We start from the raw sequence: 20,545 nt of genomic DNA on the forward strand, positions 1-20,545 counted from the left end.
GGGAGCTTTGCTGACTTTGGAAGCAATAAGAGAAAACAATTCAATGAGCCAGAGGAGGAAGACGGTAACTGGGGACTGTGTCTTGAAGTGTTCCTTCCCTAAAAGCAAAGGAAACAAGGCATAGAATACAAAGCAAATCCCTGGGAGTTCTTAGGATCTTCTGGAAGAAATCTGAATGTGGATAGGAAAAAGTATGAATACTCTTTGAGACTTTTACTACAACCTTATTTTTACTCTTAGTCTCCTGTAGCTTGGGAAAATGGGCTATATTTGAATATCTTTTCTTGTTTTTTTTTTTGTTTTTTTTTTTTTACTTTTCTTCTTTATTTATTTTTTTTGTATTTGTTTTTGCTTTTTGGAGACAGGGTCTCGCTCTGTCACCCAGGCTGAAGTGCAACAGCGGAATCTCGGCTCACTTGCAACCTCTGCCTCTTGGGTTCAAGCAATTCTCATGCCTCAGTTTCCTGAGTAGCTGAGATTACAGGCAGACGCCAACATGCTGGGATAATTTTTGTATTTTTAGTAGATACAAGGTTTCACCACATTGGCTGGGCTGGTCTCAAACTCCTGGCCTAAAGTGATACACTCGCCTTGGCCTCTCAAAGTGCTGGGATTACAGGCATGAGCCACTATGCCCGGCACATTTCTATTGTTTTAAGCTATTAGCTTCTTTAATTTGAAGCTGAATGTTATTTGGTAAAGTCATAGTTCATTATTTTTAAAATAAGGGTCTCTTTATTTTACCTTCTTTTAGTAATGCTAAGTATTATTAGTAATTAATTTTAGCTTTTGTTCTTTTTCGGTATAATAATTCTGGGTTTATGTCTCATATGTACAGTAAAGAAAAAATAAAAGCAAACTTCAGATGTGCCTTGATTTTTAAAAACTTTATAGATAAAAATTTCAAATCAGTAAAATTGGTATTTAATTTCATTAAAAGTCTTCAATTTATAAATGATTTTCCTAGTTTTTCCCATTACTATATGTCATTGTCCTTATTTCAGAGATGCCTGCTTCAATTTTACATTATATTTAAAAATAATAAAGGCAACTTGGTCTTTACCTACCATGAATAGATTGTTGATTTGTCTGGTAGTTATAAAATGTGATTTGGTTTAAATATTTACCTCTGAAATTTGAGGAAGACCTTTCTCAAGTTTGGTGAATTGTAGCTGGATTTAGAGTATCTGAATTTTCATTTCCTAACTTATTTAAATTTTATTTTTATTTTGTCCAGATTAAAGTCTTATTGTTATCTTGGTAAAGTAGTGCTCTGATTTTGAAATTTCATTTTTTTTTTTTTGAGGGAAAATAAAAGCCAGGCAGTTGGGCAGTATTTTTAGAATTCCAAGTCATCTTGTGCCTCATTATTCTTATAGATGCCTATCTCCTTCTTCTGTCTTTAAAACTGATTCATATGTCATCTGGTTATGCTGGATAATGATTGTGGTGTGTTCAACCCCAGGGCTATTATCAAAGCATCCTAAAGTGGTAAAAAAACATCAAAGAGCTGTTGACAGTCCAAAAGACAAATATAGAAGCTTTATTTTTTCAACCTAGAGAAAATCCTTATAATCTGTCTATTATTGTATAGCCCCTTCAGATCCGGAAGCTATTCAAGAAGTCCTGACCAGTAACCAGATAAGTCTTTTCCCTTTGGAAGTAACTGTCCCCAATAGCATTGCTTTGAAACCATATCATTAACATTGACAAATTTGGACTATTAGGATTATCATTTTGTGATTAAGGAATTCCTTGGTCTTTCCTAATTGCCTTCTCTATAAAGAATAAGCAATATAAAAGACATGGACCATACATGAGCAGTTTTTCTGAACACTTGAGCCAACTCTAGTTTAAGTCTATGTTACAGAGAGGAAAAACATTCTTATTTGTGAAAGTTGACTCTTGTTTGAGCTGGTTCCTCTAAGATGCTCAATGTATGACCCATGGACTACCCTCATCAGAGTCTCTTGTTTATAAAATGCAGATTCTTGAATCCAAATCTTGGGGTGAGAAGGGAGTATGTAGTGGAACCACTATAGCTTAAACAAGTGCCACAGGTGATTTTTATTCATGTCAAAGTTTAAGAACTACTTCTCAAGGACAATTACTCTTTAGTTTAGGAAAACACTTTAATGAAGCATCTTGGTTTTGAAATAAAGCTAAGGTTCCATGGTTATTCTGGATAAAAGTGGGACAGAAAACAAAGAGCCAAATTGCTCTGAGTAAGAATAAATTAACAAGAATTTGGGAATTGCCCCCCTGGTGTTTGGTTTTTGTTGTTGTTGTTGTTGTTGTTGTTTTGAGATGAAATTTCACTCTTGTTACCCAGGCTGGAGTGCAATGGTGCGATCTCGGCTCACCACAGCGTCCGCCTCCCAGATTCAAGTAATTCTCCTGCCTCAGCCTCCCGAGTAGCTGGGATTACAGGTATGTGCCACCACGCCTAGCAAATTTCTGTATTTTTTGTAGAGATGGGGTTTCCCCATGTTGGTCAGGCTGGTCTCAAACTCCTGACCTCATGATCTGCCTGCCTCGGCCTCCCAAAGTGCTGGGATTACAGGCATGAGCCACTACGCTTGGCCCGCCCCTGGTGGTTTTAAAGAGTGGTGGCTTTAGGAGTCCCAGAAATTCAGAAAAATGTAAAGAAGATTCTTGTTAGGGTGAGGGACCACAGCAATATAGTGGCATCATTCTCTGAAGAGAATGACGGCTAGTGAGAAATTCCCTATGGTGGGAATGGCCAACATTCAGTGTGAAGTCGCTTCCTATTCTGTGTCTTGTTTCTTTTGCTTTTAGGGGAGAAGCTGTTCCATTCATAGGAAAGCACAGAGTGGGATGGAAATGGGAACAGGATCAGGAATTCAGAGCAAGTGTGTACCCTGGCCAAGTTCCTTTCCAAGAATCCTTGGAAATGTGGAGGAAGGTTCTGGATTTTCCCAACCTCACCAAATCACAGTTAGCCAGGACATCCTAATCATGCAGCTCACATTTATTTATTGAGCATCAAGCATATACTAGGCATCTTCACACATTATGAAATTTAATCCTGCAAAGTAGGTATTTTATCCTTAGTTTATAGATGAGGAACTGAGGCCAGAAAGTTTGGATAACAAGCCCAAGATCGATCAATCAATCAGTTAGCAATAGAGCTGAGACTGAAGCCCAGATCTTTCTGACTCCAAAGCCTGTCATTCCTGCTCTACATTATACTACACCCCTTCTCAGAGATTAAAAAAACTCTGGCCGCCTTAACTGGTGTACCTCCAGGTCAACCGCTTCCACCTCCTTCTCCTCTTTCAGACTTGCACCTGTTCCCTAACCAAAGAGAGGAACAACAGCAATAGTGTTCTGTCTGGATCTGTTCAGAGTTAGGGCCACCAATATTGTTCAGCGAATTCAGTCGGCACACCCCTCCCACCTCAATCTGCTGTCCCATCTCTCCTCTTCATCACCAAACTTCTTTTTTTCCAAACTTTCTAAATAGTCTCCACTTGCTGTTTGACTTCATCTTCGTCTTTCTCTTTAACCCACTGTACTTTGTCAAGAACTGTGAAGGGTCTGAGATTTTATTCTCCTTGCAAGCTAATCACTTAACCTGCTATAGTTTCATTGAAGCTGGCAGAAGATGTGGGCTTTGGGGTCAAAGGGCTGTGTTACTCATGGCACAGCCAACAAGCAGTACCAGTGACATGTTCAGTCAGTTCCCTTGCCCCCAGGTCTTACCTGGAGCTACATGGTGTGGTTCAGGTGAGTGATGCACCTGCAGTGAGTTTGCCTCACACGTGAGAAACTCTAAGCTTAGGAAATCCCCTATCTTTTTATAATAGGCTGCAAGAAAACCTGCTTGACCTTTACCTCCAAAGACATTATCTTTACTATATTGGATGGTAAACAAATGTGCCCCTGCTCTTCAGCGGCGGGACGGGGGTTGGAGGGTGGAGGGTGGGGTGGGGGACACTATGTATATTTTCCAAGGCTGTCTGACCAAAAAAAAAAAACAAAACTCCTTGAAAATATAGTCTAAAACAAAAGCTGTTAGTGCCTCTGCTCACAAGACATACAGAAATACCAGAGTCCCACAGAGACTTGTTTTCCAGCACATTTCTGCATTTCTTCCCACTAGTCATGCAGAAGATTACTCTCTTGAAAATGATCAGTGATCTAATTTCCCAACCCAACAACCTTCTAGAATCCCGGAAACAAACTCACAGGACAATAATCATCCAAGAAATATCTATTGGGTAGCTTCTATGTGCCAGACACTGTGCAGGCCCAAAGAGACACAGTCTTTGTCCTAATGTGGGGAGCAACAGACATTAACCTAGTAGTTACACATACCAAAATGTAGTTACAAGCTGTAGTAAGTCATAAGAGGGGAGGGTACATGGTGGTAAGAGAGTTGACATAACAAGGGATCTTCAATGTATCTGGGAGGTCAGAAATGTTTTTCCCAAGGATATCCCTTTCAAGCTGAGACCTGAAGGATGAGTAAGAGATAGGATAACTAAAGGAGAGAATGGCATGTGCATAGAGCCTTTGGCTGTTGGGATCACAGCATTTTTGAGAAACTGAAAGAGGACCAAGAAGTTTGCCCAGGAAACGAGGTGAAAATGGTGTGAGATGAGGCTGGAAAAGGTAGGTAAGGCCAGACCTAGCATGGTCTTGTAGGCCGCCTTAAGAATTCTAGACTTATCCCAGAGCAATGAGAAACTGTTTAAGGAGTTTTTTGGCATAGTGACATAGTCTTACTTGATTTTAGAAAGATAATTTTGACTGCAAAATGGAGACTGAATGGAGGATCCCAGACTGTATACAGTGAGACCGAATTAGATTGTTGGTGATCGGAAAGAAGTGGACCAATTAGATTTTAGAAATAAAATTGCCAAGAGTTAGTGCTGCAACAAACATGGAGAATGGAAGAATGGAGGTGAGGGAGACATCAGGGGTGACTGACTACTAGATGTTTGATTTGAATAACTAGAGAGTTCATGAACTCAGTTGGACTGACCTTTGCAACTCTGAGATATTAAGTGGCCATGTCAGTGAAGCACTTGGAATTTAGAGGAAGGGTCTAACTTTGAGTAGTGGATCAGATTTGGCATTTAGAGGAAAGGTCTGGGTTGGAGGCATATATGTGGAGATCACTGGCATACAGATGATAACTAAAGCCATTGGCATGGGTGATGCTGCTTAGGCCAAGAGATTACAGTGAAAACAGAAAAGAATCTAAAACTGAATTTTAAGGTACTGTTATATTTAAAGGTTAGGGAGAGGAGCAAGAATATGCAAAGGAATCAGAGAAGCAGTGCCTAATAAAGGAAGGAGGAAAACCAAGAAAATGCAGTGTCGAAGGAAGCAGAAATGTTTAAGGAAGAATAGTGGTCAAAGTGTTGAGTATTGTTGAGAGGCCAAGAAAGATGAGGATTGAAAATGGCTCCTATTTTATTGATTTAAAACAAGTGAAGCATTGAGAAGAGAACTTGTTCAAAGCCAACATAATTTCTTGACCCTCTCTGTGTTCCCAGAGAACTCATACTGGTGCACATGCTAGGGTCATTTACGTGTGGGTTTTCTTCTCTCCAAAGGACATAAATTCCGCGGTCTTCACTTTACTTCACCTAAATGCATTGCATATTATTGATTATAATCTCTAGGTCTTCAATAACATTCTTAAATTATGTGTTAGTCTTCTTCAAAAACATGTAGGCATGTCCCACACACATTTTTTTAGACACAGTTTTTAAAAGTGCCATTTCTTGGCCTCTCCCTGAACAGAGGAATCAGAATCTTGAGGGGGTAGATGGCAAGATTCCCTATTTTCAAAAAGCTCCTGAGTAGGAAGCAGAGTAGGAAAGCATTAGCTTAGCGGTAAGTTTGGAAACCACTAGCTTAGTCTAGCTTAGTCTCCGACCAAGCATAGTTGAGCATTAAGATGGGGAAGCCACCCCATTCACCCACGCTCTGATAAAATCCTCATACTCTGAAACAATATACAGTTACACTTCAATTATTCTAAGATCAACTTGCCAGCTGTCTGGAAGAGGGCCAAACCTAAAAGTTAAGAAAAGGAAACATCTCTCACAGGGAAAGAACTTCTGATAGTGAAGAGCAATGAAAATATCTCAAGATACCACTGCCCTATTTACAACCAGAAGAAAAGAAACCTCTCATTAGCTGGCTGCGGATATAAACATGCCATCAATCTTCACCTGGAGCCGCAGAGAAAACCAGGCGAGAAAGGAGAAAAGAGTAAAAAATACAGCAAAGCAGAAAGAATAAGAGGAAAGATCAGAGTGGATAGAGGCAGATGAGGAGATTAAAAGCAGTGACAGATTTTAGAAGAGGTGATGAGAACATTCCAAAGAGGGAAAAGGGGAGAGCACCAAAGTAGGGATTCTATACACCGTAGCAATCCTCTGGGACTTGAACGTATGGCCAGGATATCGGTTTGAGGGTCAGTTATCAACAAAGGATTTCATTAACCATTGTATTCTTTAAGAATATAGAGCATAAGCACGTTTTAAAGATACTTCTGTAGAACAGTTTTAAAAATAGATCTATTTTAAAAGATCGCACAATTAATACACTGAAGTAAATCCCGGACATGCAGCTTGTTACATCCATCACCATTTTTGAAAGGGCAGTTCCTGGGGTTGGACTCCCCGGCCCAAGGACTACCCCCTCCCCAGGTCTTCGGTGGCAACTGTAAGTCAGCAGTCCTCAGGCATTATTGCAGCGCCCCACATTGCTTCAGGTTTCAGGAAGTCGCTGCTGTGTTCACTTGTAAGTCTTCGTGCTGTTGTAAAAATTGAGGTTTTTCACGCGATTTGGCTGGCGAAGAGAACACGAAGCCACCCCCCACGTTTTCAACTGAGTAAATATCGAAATATTTTTGCTTGCTATCCAGATCCCGGGTTCGAAGTATTTGGGATTAGAAACCTCCAAGCCCATTTCAGCGGCTTCCTTGTCCTTGGAAGGAGTGTCTTTTCAAGCACCTGCCAGCCTTAAGTTCGGGTGCCTTCGGAAAGGGGCTGACAGGGTGCGTCTCGGGGGAGCCTTTTGAAATGTGGATTGAGAATTGTGTGAGTGGCTCTAGGAACCCCCATAAACTCCACTTTTCCTGAGTGTGGCTCCGAGCCTGGCCACAGCGGATGGTACCACGAGCCAGGCGCAGCCGGGCCTGGGGAGAAAGCCGGAAGCCCAAGAGGGTGTGGGCGCTCCGGGAGCCAAACGCGGCCGTTCAGCCGCCACACGCCGGTGGCCCTGCGGGCACTCGCGTTCCGGTGAGAGAGCCCCGGCGCCGCGGGCTCGAGGCGGGGGTTCGGGGTCCCGGCCGAGGGCGCCGTCGGCGGGGCCCGCGCAGCCGCACTCGGCGCACCGACTTCGGGCTCCTCCTCCCGGCTCCGTAGTAAGCATGGCGGCGGCGGCGTTCGTGGTCCCTCGGGTGAAACAGAAAGCGGGAGCTACGCGGAGAGGGAGCGAAGAGAGGGGCTGAGGCGGCGGCGTCACTGCCAGGAAACAACCCCAACAGTCAGCGCGCCGGCGGCCGCGGCGGCCCTCAGAGCTGACTCTGCAGCTGAGGTAGAGAGAAAACGATCAGGAACCCTAAGAAGAGGCGCCAGAGGAGCCGCCTTCTTCTGCCTCAGAACGGCGTGAGTCGGAGGTGAGAGCGCGGGCACTCCCTCCGCGAAAGGCGGGGGACACCGAGCCGTCCCAACCCCGTCCCGCCCCGGAGGAGGCGCCGCGGAAACCGTTAGGCTGGGACTGAGGGCCGGGGCACCCTCCAGGGCTCGGCCCCGTCGAGGGACCCGGGCCACCCCTTTCTGTGGGCGCGCTGTGGGCAGGGGGCAGTGGGGCCGGGGACAGGATCCGTCAACTAGTCTGGCACCTGCCGGGGCCGAGCCTAGCCAGGACGCGCTTGCGGGGGCGCGGCCGGGGGCGCCATCCAGCCCGAGGGAGGTGGCGCGGGTGCGCGGGCAGCCCTCCCCTCGGTCCCCCGCCTACTCCCCGCGGCGAGCCGCGTAGCGCCGAGGGCTCGGGGGCGGGGGCAGAATCCTTCCGAGAGGATCGCCCAGCACCCGCCGCGCCTTCGGCTTTGGACGCCCGGCAGCCGCCGAACTTGAACGCTTTTCTGAAGAGCGTTTTCCCCGCTCATCTTGGGGTTAAAACCTCGAAAACCCGCCCTCTGTGTTTGATCCTGCGTGGCTGCCTCCAGTACCTGGCAGTTCCTCTCCCGGGGCGAGTTAACCACCTGTTCAGTCGGGAGGTGGACTCGAGGCTGCAGTCCTCGCCCAGTTTTAACCTGAATCTTCGAACTTTTGACACGGCTTTGGAAACGACGTCATGTGTTAGGTAAAGAAAATGAACAGATAATTTCGCTGTCAAATTGCGAGCAGAAGAGGGGCTGTTTTAATGGATTTGGTCGTTAATTGTTCTTTTATTCAACTGTTGGCGTTACAAGCCTTGGGATATTTGAGAGGGTGGAATGCGATGATTTGCTGGGGGTGCTAGAGATTGTGAATTCGAGATTTTCTTTTGTGAGGTTTTTACGTAAGTTCCTTTGGACACCTTTGTGTCTGACCATCTATTAAATAAGAGTCACCGGCTGATGAGATTTTTTTTTTTCTTTTTACGGTATAATCATTGTGTGTTCGCTATGGGTTTTTAAAACTGAACAACGTAATTATTTTGCTTCTTACCGTGGTCGTGTTTTTAGTTCTTGAAACCAAAGTGTGTATGCTTCTGTATTGTAGGAATGAAATAACAGTTGAACTCTTACTATAATATTTTATCACCATGCTGTTACCAGCTCCAGTACTAAACATATGCCACTCAGGAGTTTGAGCCATATGTTAGGCAGAAACGAATTGAGTTTTGTGGTGCTGATCTTGTGTTTGGATAAATATTTAGTTTTTGCGTATTTACTAACTCTTGTCATCTTGTATCACCTACAAATGTTCAAGTGAGTTGAATCCCCTGCCTTTTGGATATTTTCTTGGTTGAATTAATTTTTCTTAAGTAATGAGATAAAGTACTCACTGAGACAGATGGTGGCCCAACAGAAAACAATGATGGATTTTTACCACATCTTTTGTAAAATATAACCTGAAATGTTGCTTTTAGCTTTGTAGCCTACTAATCTTGCTTTCTAATAACACCAGTTAGTGGGAAGAAGGGATGATGACAGGAGAAATATCTTGTTACATTTTTAATGTTAAATCTTATATTTAAATTTTTTAGCACTACTACCTTAAATTTTACTATATTGTCTTGTTTCATTTCATAGATCATCTGTTAGTTTTCTATGTGTAGGTTAACTGGAAATTTTTTTATCCCAGGCTGGCTACCATTAGCCACCTGTATGCTTCCGAATTAACTCCCTCTTTTTCCCTTTTGTCTGAATCCTCCAAATCATTGAATGCTCAGGAAAAATAAAATCCTGGTTAACAGTGTCAAGCATAGTTATAAGGGTAATTAATTTCTCCCAAATTAATGATAAGCATTAAAAAAACATTCTAGGATTATCTTCTTTTGGTGACGTCTGTCTTCACTTCCTCTCTCCATGTGAGTAATTGAGACCTGATTTATTTTAACACACATTTAATGATTACTCTTTACTAGTCACATTTCTACAATATAATAGTAAGCATATTTTATTACTATTTTAAAAATTTCTCTCTCTTCCCTGACCAGCCAGACATAGCTAAGGGCTGAGAGATCCTTAACCCCCCGGAAAAAAGAGGGAATGCATGATTCATATTCTCATTGTCTTATGTAGTTTTAGGCAAAGAGCATTTAATTTATACTTTATCCGGTTTTAATAATATTTGCGCTGTTTTAAAACATTTGTATGTTTTAAAATGTTCATGACATCCAAGGCTTGTGTATTTTATAATCTGCCTGTATTTTTAAAATACAATTTGATGAAGTAACCAAAAGGGTTTTTTTTAAAAAAACATTGTTGGTGCGTTTTTGAATGAAAATGAATCTAGATCGTGTCTTTGAGAATGTTGTAGGAATATGCACATGATTTCCTATTAGCCAGATAACTAAGTGATTGGTGTTTCTGGTTTTTTTTTTTTTTTTTTTTTTTTTTTTAGCAATGCCTAGAACACTTCAAATAAATTCACAATATTGTAATTCCAAAGGTTTAGAATATGGTGCATATTTATTCCATTGAGCCTTTTACTGCTTCAGTTTTATCACATTGCAAAAGAAGAAATATGGCCCCCGTGTGTATTAATGTTAAGAACTACTTGTTAAAAGGAAATTAATAGCCATTAATGTTAAAAGGCAAATTTTGTACTTTTACATGTATTGTGAGCTTTTATAATTTTCTTAATATTTTGGTCTTATTTCGGAGAATTATTCAGTGGTCTCTTTTTATATCTAGATTTATTCTTACCTTTCTATCTTCCCACTATTGTGATTTTACTTGTCTTTAATATACACTTTCAAGTTTTCTGTGTAGCCTGTGGTCTTCCATCAGGTTCCTTTGTGGGTGTCATCTTTCAATCTTTCCAATCACTTATCACCCGTTTACCAGTCCTTGGGCTATTTTTTCCTCTGAGATTGAGAACTGCCTCTGGGAGATGGCATGTGCTTACAGGGTGATGCGATGTTATTAAAGTGGGGATGCAGACATAGTGTGATGTCTTTCTTCCTTCAAGTAGTTTACAAACTAGTTGGGGGTACTAGACTAATAGTATCATTAGCCAAAAATATAATGTGGTATTATTAAGTTGTGTGACACCAACTGGAATTTAAAGGAAAGTGAAGCCAGTGAGGGCTAGAAAAATCCTGGAAGGCATTTGGAGGAAGTCAGAGGAAACTTAGAAACGATTTAGATAACAAAGAGAAAGGCATTCCAAAAGAGATTCACAGGCAGAGTTGGAAGTAGTAGTAGAATAAGTAGTCCAAGAACATCCAAGGACAGAAATTGGGACGAAGTTAGGTCGAGATGTTAGCTTAAGCACCAGGGCATCAGAAGAGGAAAATAGGCACAGCTGGACAAGACAGTTTGTATCATTAGGAACTTATCACTGAAAGAACTATACCTCAGCTTTGACATATTAATAGCGTAAGCTTTCTGTGTAATGGATAGCTTGTATGTGTCTGTTTATATGGCTTAGATCAGGGGTCGGCACACTTTTTCTGTGGAGTGCTAGATAATTAAATATTTTAGGTTTTGCAGGCCATTTACAGTCTTGGTTGAATGTTCCTGTTTGTTTGTTTTTTATAATCTTTTAAAAACATAATTTTTTTTTTTTTTTTTTGTGATGGAGTCTCGCTCGATTGCCCAGGCTGGAGTGCAGTGGCCAGATCTCAGCTCACTGCAAGCTCCGCCTCCTGGGTTTACACCATTCTCCTGCCTTAGCCTCCCCAGTAGCTGGGACTACAGGCGCCTGCCACCTCACCTGGCTAGTTTTTTGTATTTTTTAGTAGAGAGGGGGTTTCACCGTGTTAGCCAGGATGGTCTCGATCTCCTGACCTAGTGATCTGCCCGTCTCGGCCTCCCGAAGTACTGGGACTACAGGCTTGAGCCACCGCACCTGGCCAAAAACATAATTTTTACATTGTCTCAAGAGCCAAACAAAAACAAGTCATCTGTGGACTGGATTTGGCCAGGGCACCTAGTTTGCTGACTCCTAGGTAATAATTGGCAAAGTAATTGTCCATATAGCCCATACTGTGAAATGTCTTGTATCATCTTGTCTATGTGGTGGTTTGGTGCGTTTTATGACTATCATGTATATATTTTTCCTTATGTTATCCTAAAATAAAATATGCAGAAATAAGTGCTACTGTAATTGTTATTTTGTGGCCAGACTTCTAACAAGAGCCTAGAATAGGTCTCAGAATTAGGAAGTGAAAGATGAAAAGCCTTTGAGTCAGGCCTTACTGCAGTGAAAATAGCTACACAGTGGCTTGATTTAGAATTTGTATAAGGGTAGGTATATCAGCTGCCTGTGCTGGTTTTACATTTTTTTAAAACACAACTGGCAGGTTAAAAACCTTGTCTAGGGTGCTGGTGGTCTGTAAGTGACAACAGGGGAGCAGGCAGTAGGGAACTTTGTTTTTAGAAGTAGTCTAGGATGAGTTAATAAAGGGACAAACAGACATTCTGCAGTACTCAAGGAAGAATCACTGTGTTATGGAACAGTCTAATAATTGATGTTTACATTGATGAGCTTGAGTCATCAAGAAAAGATTGTATCATGTTCACATTAAGGCATGGAAGGAAGACCTAGAGATCTCTACAAATATTTCAATTAAGATTATTTTAAGATAAGTTATGGTGATTTAAAGGAGATAAATATCAGTTATTTTGAAAAGTAATTTACATGAAACGTCTCTGAAGTTTTTAAATTTATAGATACGTATTTCTAAGGCAGTTCTGTTTTCTTCAGTATACTATGGTTCATATGCCATTACCAGGTGGATAGTGATGCCTCAGGCTATGGCTGCCAAATCAATTGGCTGGGGCTACTGTATTTTTTGTGGCATCAAGAGAGCAAGAATACATCATGAGAGCATTTTTTCATTAAGCAGGCATCAGTACGTTCCGCATATTGGGGTTAGTAGTAGGCGCTGGAAAAAGTACAGATGTATAAGATGGGAAGCTACCTGGACGGAATCAATGATGTTTCTTTCTTCCTGTTAAAAACATTAAAACCAACCAAACAAAATAATGAAACTTAACTTTTGTACTTTAATTTATTATTAGCATTTTTCATACTTAGTAAGTACATACACTACCACAATTTTAAGGCAATATAAACCTTTTGATTTAAATAACAGCCTTCATAAATTGTCACTTAATACAATTTATACTTTTTAAATTTTACTGTAAGAAGAAATTCATGCCCTCCCTGTTTTTTTGTGAATGCTTGAAACAGCTTCACTATTCCAGCTGTTTCTGTTTGCTAAACAGGAGATAAAGTACCTTGGATGGTAACTCAAAAGCCTAGATCTGAGTTCCAACTTCCCCACTTATTAGCTATATGACTTTGGGTTAGTTTCTTGCAATCTTGGTTTTCTAAGCATTAAAATGGAGAATAATATCTATCCTGTTTTCCTCACAGATATTGTGAGAACCCACAGAGATGTTGGAAACCATAAAAACATTAAAGTACATACCATAAAAGTGCTTACATTAATACTACTATATTGGAAGCAATGCAGGCTTTTTTTTTTCTTTTTAAAAAAAAAAAAAAAAAAAAGACCAGAGTTCAAGCTTTATCCTCCAAAATTCTGTAAACATAGTATGTTTCCAGTAAACATTCAGTTTACTCAGAAGTTTTAACATCTTTCTTGGCAAAGAGAATGCATATACAAATTTTCCATTCTTATTCATCTTTCAGTACAGTTCATATCCAGTGTCTCTGTCCCTTTTTGCAAGGGAAACTGATCATCTCTGTCGAACAACTTCAGCTGTTCTTTCCATAGTGGGGCAAAAATATGCAAAAAGTGCATTCCTTATGATTTTCTTTTTTCAAGGGGAAGACTGTTTCTGTATTTATAGTAATAAGGTCTACTTGTTGAGCTCATTGAATTTTAGGCCCTATACTTGCTTATTTTAAAAATCCTATACAAACCTACCAGATATATGGCGGTATTTTCGTTTTACAGCTGAACTATACTTCTGATTGACTTCCATATCTCTTCCTCCCTCACTTCTTGAGATCTCTTATGGACTAGTTGCTAGAAATACAAAGTGCAATGTATACTTTGAAGTAAGCCTTGGTGTGAAAGTTACCTAAGTTTGGTAAATTAGATTGTGTATGTTAATCAGCCTCTATCAGAAATGCTGGGGAAAAAAAGGGTTGTATTTGTTTTTTTTCTTCAGAATCCATATTTTCATATATATTTGAACTTTTTAAAAGTTAAATGATTTCACTTCACTGTCTACTTCTTCAGTGAGGGATTACTTTAATTGGTTTATGTATATTGTCTTCTAAACCTACAGACACATAATTTGGGAGGCGAAAAAATCTTCTTCTCTAGGGGTTCTAAACAGATATTTAAGTACACTTTAAATCACAGTTTACACTTTTATTAGAAAATAGGTACGTGCTTTGCTTTGTAGAAGTATGTGTCATATACAGCAGCTACTTTTGTTGAGCCATAACTTGAAGAATTTGTTATTTCATTTACTTTAAAATCAGTTTTTCTTAAGATTTGCTTAAATAAAAAGTGAAAAATCAAAATTTGTGATTTTATTAGGTTTAAATCTTCTAGTTTTTTTTTTTTTTTTTTGGTTTTCTTAAGACAGACATTCTCAATTATGTCTTTGTTCTTATGACTTGATTTTTTTCCGTGTAATATTTTCATTTGCAATATATACTTTAAAAAAACCATTTTTAGCATAGTACCTTCATAGTTTATGAAATACCTTTTTGTTTCTTTGGTAATTATTAGGATCAGCTTTTCTCGATGCTTCACATTGGTATTCCTTAAATGCCATAGTATGTTAGCAATTTTGTTTTAATCACTTGAACCTTACTAAAACTGGCCTAATGTGTGTGATAGAGTAGCCTTTGGGTAAAATGTAGAGGCAACTGCCCCTGCAACCATCTTTTAGGCTGCTTCCAGGATATTTAAAAAACATGAATTTATTCCAATCATTCCCCAGTTTTAGAAATTGAAATCACAACACAATTCTTGCTGCCTTAATTATAATTTCCTTTGTATTTGAGAGTCCATACTCTGTTAATATCCTATTGTGTCAACATTGCTTACCTCTTTACAACTTTGTAATATAGTATAGAGAACATGTTTCACATTAGGCAGCCATAGGATTGTTTGTTGACTTCTCATACTGGCTGTATAGAAACACAAGTGTGCTACTTTACCTGTATGAGCCTTGGTGCCTTCATTTTACAGTGTAGTAATAATAGTAGCTGTCTCCTAATATAGACTGTACAAGAATTAAAAGATCCTATATAGCATGACAAGTAAAATGCTTGCCATAGCATATTTATATCTAGAACTTTGACATACATGCCTAATCATTGTCACTCAGGCATCCTGCATATCATTCATTTATTCATTTGTCCATCATTTGTTGAACATTTAAAATGTCCTAGATACTTAGAATATGAATGTCGAATGTCACAAAAATGAATGTCACACTCTCTCCCCTTTAGAAATTTACAGAACGGGATGAGAGAGAATGATATGTAAATAAATACATGTTTTTAAATAATTAAAATATGTCGGGTCTTTTCACTTGTGTGAGTCCTTCCTGCCTTTTAATATTTAACTGTTAATTGTTTCCATAATACCCACAGAATATCTGGTTGTATATATCATACTGTAATTATATATATTTTTTACTTGTCTAAATCAGCTATTCAACTATGAACTCCTTGAGTTTGACAAGTACTGCTGGAGTCAGCAACTTTTTTTTAATATAAGAGAAGATAGTAAATATTTTAGGCATTGTGGGCCATATGGGCTCAGTTGCAACTACTTAAACTTGCTATAGGAGCACAGAAACAGCCATAGATAAATTATAAACAATGGACGTGACCATGTTCCTATTAAACTTCATTTATGAAACTAGGCAGCAGAACAGACTGGGCCTACAGGCCTTAGTTTGCTAACCTCCGCAATGCTGCATGCATACCCTGTGCTTGACAAATAAAAGGCACTTAGTAAATAATATGATTAATAGGTATTAAACACTATGTGTGTTCTGGCTGCTATTGCAAAAAACTTTACATGTTTAAGTTTACTTAAGCCTTACAACATCTCTCTGCGGTAGATGCTATTATCACCAAATGTCATAGAGTAATAATAGAAGTAGTTTCATTAAAAGATAGGAACGTGACATAGGTCCAAAAGTCTTAGGCAATACATTAAGAACAAGAAAAATAACCCGTAAAGAAAGGGGGGAATGTATCATTATTATTTAGAGTTGATGTGACTGCTTACAAATACAAATAAATATAATACAAATACAAATGAAAAATACGAGATAATGGAAAATGATTTGAGTTAATTTCAGTAAGCTGACTGGCTATAAAATAAAGTTAGAAAATTCATTAGCCTTCTTATATATCAACAATAACCAACTATGAAATACAGTAATAAGAAGTAGCAGCCTAAACTGTAAAATACTTAAGATTTTAAAATGTGTAAAAGCTATGTGAAGAAAACTGCAAAAAGATGTGAATGGATGGAAGAATATTCCTGAATGTGTCAACTTAATGCTATAAAAATCGCAGCTTTTACTAAATTATTCTATAAAGTCAATGTAGTTCTAATCAGAAATTCAACAGGATTTTAAAAATGGAATTTGACAAACTGATGGTTCAAGTTTTGAGAAGGGAGCTTGCACAAGAATGGCCAAGTAAATTTCAAAAAAAGTATAATAAATGGGAATATACCCATCAAAGGTCAAAACATTATAAAATTACAAGTATTAAAATAAGAATTTGGGGTAGGAATAGGCATATTGATCAAAGGAATAGAATAATAAATTCAGGAGAAGATCCATGGATAAAGAAGAATTGTATGATAAGTGAATGGAAGAACTAGTCTATAAAGGGTCTAACTGAAGTAAGTCTGTCTAATTGAAGTAAAGATAGTTGGGTACCCACTTCATGACACTCTCAAAACTAAGTTTCAGGTGGACTAAATGGTTTTGTTTTGTTTTTTGTTTTTGTTTGTTTGTTGTTTGTTTTTGAGATAGAGTCTCGCTCTGTCGCCAGGCTGGAGTGCTTTGGTGTGATCTGGGCTCACTGCAAGCTCCGCCTCCTGGGTTCAAGCAATTCTCCTGTCTCAGCCTCCTGAGTAGCTGGGCTTACAGATGCTCACCACCACGCCCAGCTAATTTTTGTACTTTTAGTAGAGACAGGTTTCACCATTGGCCAGATGGTCTCTATCTCTTGACCTTGTGAACCGCCCGCCTCGGCCTCCCAAAGTGCTGGGATTACAGGCGTTAGCCACCTCGCCCGGCCCCAGCTGGACTAAATGTTGATAAATAAAAAATGTTTATTATTATTATTTTTTTGTTATACTTTAAGTTCTAGTGTATGTGTGCACAATGTACAGGTTTGTTACATATGTATACATGTGCCATGTTGGTGTGCTGCACCCATTAACTCGAATGACAAAACTTTTAAAAGTTAATTTAAAAAATTGTTGGAGTAGAGAAGACCTTTTAAGTGAGGCATCAAACTTAGATGCCATTTAAAAAGGAAGGCAAGCAATAGACTGGGATAAAATATTTGACATATAATAGACAGAATTAATATTCAAGGTATATAAGGTGTAACTACAAATCAATATGAAAAATATAACCTGATGGAAAATGGGAAAGAATGTAAGCAGGAAATTTATAGAGGTAGAAATACAGGTAACCTGTTAAGTTTTGAAGAAATATTATTGAACCAAATATAAATAGCTTCATCTTTTTAGGAGAAAAGTTTGGCAGTATCTGTCCATTTTAAATGTACATTCTCCTGAACCAGAAGTTTTATTTCTATATGTCTGTAATATAGAAATGCTATCATACGTTAATAGAGAGTATTGCATGATTATTCCATGCAGAGGAGAAAGTGTATGAAGGAACACTGGAAGTAATAAGGTCATCATTAGAACAGTTAAATTATGGTGTGCCTTTATGCTATAATATTAGATACTTATGAAAAAACATGAAATAGACATAGATGTACTTCTTAAGATATTTTACATGAAAGGGCAAGATGCAATATAATACATACACAAAGACACAATTTATACACAAAAAATACAATACACAAAAGCAGTGTATATGATTTCACTTATGTAACAACCAATCCCAGAAAACCTAATACACAAGTAAGTGCAGAGAAAAAGACTGGAAGGGTACACCACAGTTGTTAGCCATAGAAACAGAAGCTGGATTAGGGGTCAGGAAAGGGTTAAAAACAATGTTTGTATGTGTATTTTCAAGTATAAGCAAGTGCAGCCTTGGTGATATAACAAACATAACAACACATGCAAGGCTTTGTTATGATTGGTCCTGATGAGGCCCATTCCTTCTGGGTGGACAGCTTTGATTTATGTCAGTTTTCCCTGTGTAATTTTTAATAGCACTTCATTTCACTTGCAGAAGCTTCCCAGTTGGTGTCTGAAGTCATTGGTGTTTTTAGAAATAGCAATTTCAGTATAGTGTTGGATCTGAAACGGTGTTAAAGTGGGTTAAAGAAGTGAGAATTCTACCAGTGATTCTTAACCTCTGTAACCACAACTGCCAACCAAGACAAAATAAAGTGCCTTTTATTTTCAGAGTTTCTGTTATAAAAACACTTTGCTTTTTTAAATGTAAAGTTATAATTTTGAATGTAGTTTTTTTCAAGTCCCATATTTCTGAATATTTTGATCCTCCCCTTTAATATTAGAACCTAATATTTTAAGACAGTTAATGATAGAGGTCAAGAGAGGAATCAGAAGCTTGAGAGGAAGACAGAGTAAAGAGAACTAAGTGGTTTTTTTTTTTTTTTTTTGAAACCAAATCTCACTCTGTCACCCAGACTGGAGTGCAATGGCACGATCTCGGCTCATTGCAACCTCCACCTCCCAGGTTCAAGCGATTCTCCTGCCTCAGCCTCCTGAGTAGCTGGGATTACAGACGCGCGTCACCCATGCCCAGCGAACTTTTGTATATTTGCATTTTTTTAAACGGAGTCTCGCTCTGTCACCCAGGCTGGAGTGCAGTGGCATGATCTTGGCTCACGGCAACCTCCGCCTCCCGGGTTCAAGTGATTCTCCTGCCTCAGCCTGCCGAGTAGCTGACACTAGAAGCATGTGCCACCAGACCCGGCTAATTTTTTGTAGTTTTTAGCAGAAATGGGGTTTCACCATGTTGGTCAGGCTGGTCTCGAACTCATGACCTCGTGATCTGCCCACCTCAGCCTCCCAAAGTGCTGGGATTACAGGCATGAGCCACTGCGCCTGGCCCGGAAGATTTTTTAAAAGAAGTTGAAAGAAGACGAGTATGATTAGAGGCAATCTTTAACCAAGGCGTAGTTGTAGATTTATAAATGAAGAGTCTGGTCATCTCAGAAAGGACTAATTTAAGGACTACTGGATTCTGCAGACAAATCTACTTATAGGAAATAAATGTTTCTTGATTTTATTATGATATGGTAAAATTATTTTGGAGGAATTAGTGAAGGAAACATGTTAATATGGTTAAGTTATAGTAATACAGCAGCTTTTACACAGGAACTGAAACTTTCTGTGTGAATTTAGTTACCAGTATATTACTGTGGCCAGAAAATATTCAGAAACTACAGGTTTAATCTTCAGTCCAAAAATCATACTGATAGATATAACCAAGAATTTGAAGTTCTACAAAAGCAAAGTTAACAATCTATAATATAAAAACTACAGTTTTGTATAATACTTATAGAAAGGACGATAAAATATTTGGAAGTGAAAATAGGATTGTCTTAGGTGTAGTTGTCTTTTGGCTCTAAAGGGTAGCCTGTGTGCTCCAAAGATGCTAGACACCTAGAGCTATATGTGGAACATAAGATGTTACTTAAAAAAAGAAAAACTGATCTGTGTGCACACTATCAGTCCTTTAATGGATTGGGGTTCGTTTCTTGGAAGCAATTCTTTCTCTCTTGTTTCCATAGTTTCCTGACTGGAAGTATCTTTTTGATCAAGATTTCCTTTGAAGTCTATTTTAACAGAATTTTCATGTTAGTATTAAGGTATAGTTTCTCCTAAATGCTGAATTAAATTTAAATTTACTATATCTGACTAAGAAGGGTAAGGACGGTGGCTCTGAATGCCCCCTTCCTTTTTAAACCTTTCTTCACTTAAGGGACATAAAAGAGTGAGGTTTATCCATCCTACCCATACTACCCTTTCCTTCTTTCCAGTGGCTGTGGGATTGGAGACGAATAAGATAAATAAGTTATAGTAAATTTGTTGCTAACAATCTGTGTAAATTATTGATTTCCTTAAAAGTGTATGAATACATTTATTAGGTTAAATTGTTGATATTTTAAAGTTTTTGACCTCAGTGGCAATTTCATATGGTTTGACCTATTGCATTACAAAACTATGGCTATAATCACTGCCCTATATATAAAAATGTTATTGCACTTAAACGAAAATACATTATAACTTATTTAAATAGCATAAATTTGTGCGCACTTTGGCAGCACATATGCTAAAATTGGAACAATGCAGAGGAGATTAGCATGGCCCCTGCGCAAGGATGACACACAAATTCATGAAGTGTTCCGTGTTTTTCAGACTCTAAACCAACAAAGATAAAAAAAGAAAAAGAAGAGCATTACATAATGGTAAAGGGCTCAATGCAACAAGAAGAACTAACTCCTCTAAATATGTATGCACCCAATACAGGAACACCCAGATTTATAAAACAAGTTCTTAGAGACCTACAAAGAATCTAGACTCCCACACAGTAATAGTGGGAGACTTTAGCACTCCACTGTCAATATTAGATCAATGAGACAGAAAATTAACAAGGATATTAAGGACTTGAACTCAGCTCTGGATCAAGTGGACTTGA

The 20,545-nt window shown here is 38.9% G+C and overlaps 1 protein-coding gene and 1 non-coding gene across 3 annotated transcripts in view; both read left to right on the forward strand.

Moving 5' to 3' along the window:
* The first annotated feature begins 7,397 nt into the window (after nt 1-7,397).
* The window catches only part of FNDC3A (fibronectin type III domain containing 3A), a 226,171-nt gene continuing 213,023 nt past the window's right edge, over nt 7,398-20,545 (forward strand). Inside the window, exon 1 of one of the 2 annotated variants that reach the window (XM_015121055.3) lies at nt 7,398-8,355. The gene's annotated coding sequence lies outside the window, so the exon portion shown is untranslated. The remainder of the gene's footprint in view (nt 8,356-20,545) is intronic. The other variant, XM_028837170.2, reaches the window with a different exon arrangement.
* Nucleotides 20,156-20,262, forward strand: LOC114673657 (U6 spliceosomal RNA). Its single transcript, XR_003724420.1, has one exon. It is a non-coding gene; the product is annotated as a U6 spliceosomal RNA (small nuclear RNA).

This window comes from Macaca mulatta, chromosome 17 (genome assembly GCF_049350105.2).
Source record: "Macaca mulatta isolate MMU2019108-1 chromosome 17, T2T-MMU8v2.0, whole genome shotgun sequence".
Classification (NCBI taxonomy): Eukaryota; Metazoa; Chordata; class Mammalia; order Primates; family Cercopithecidae; genus Macaca; species Macaca mulatta.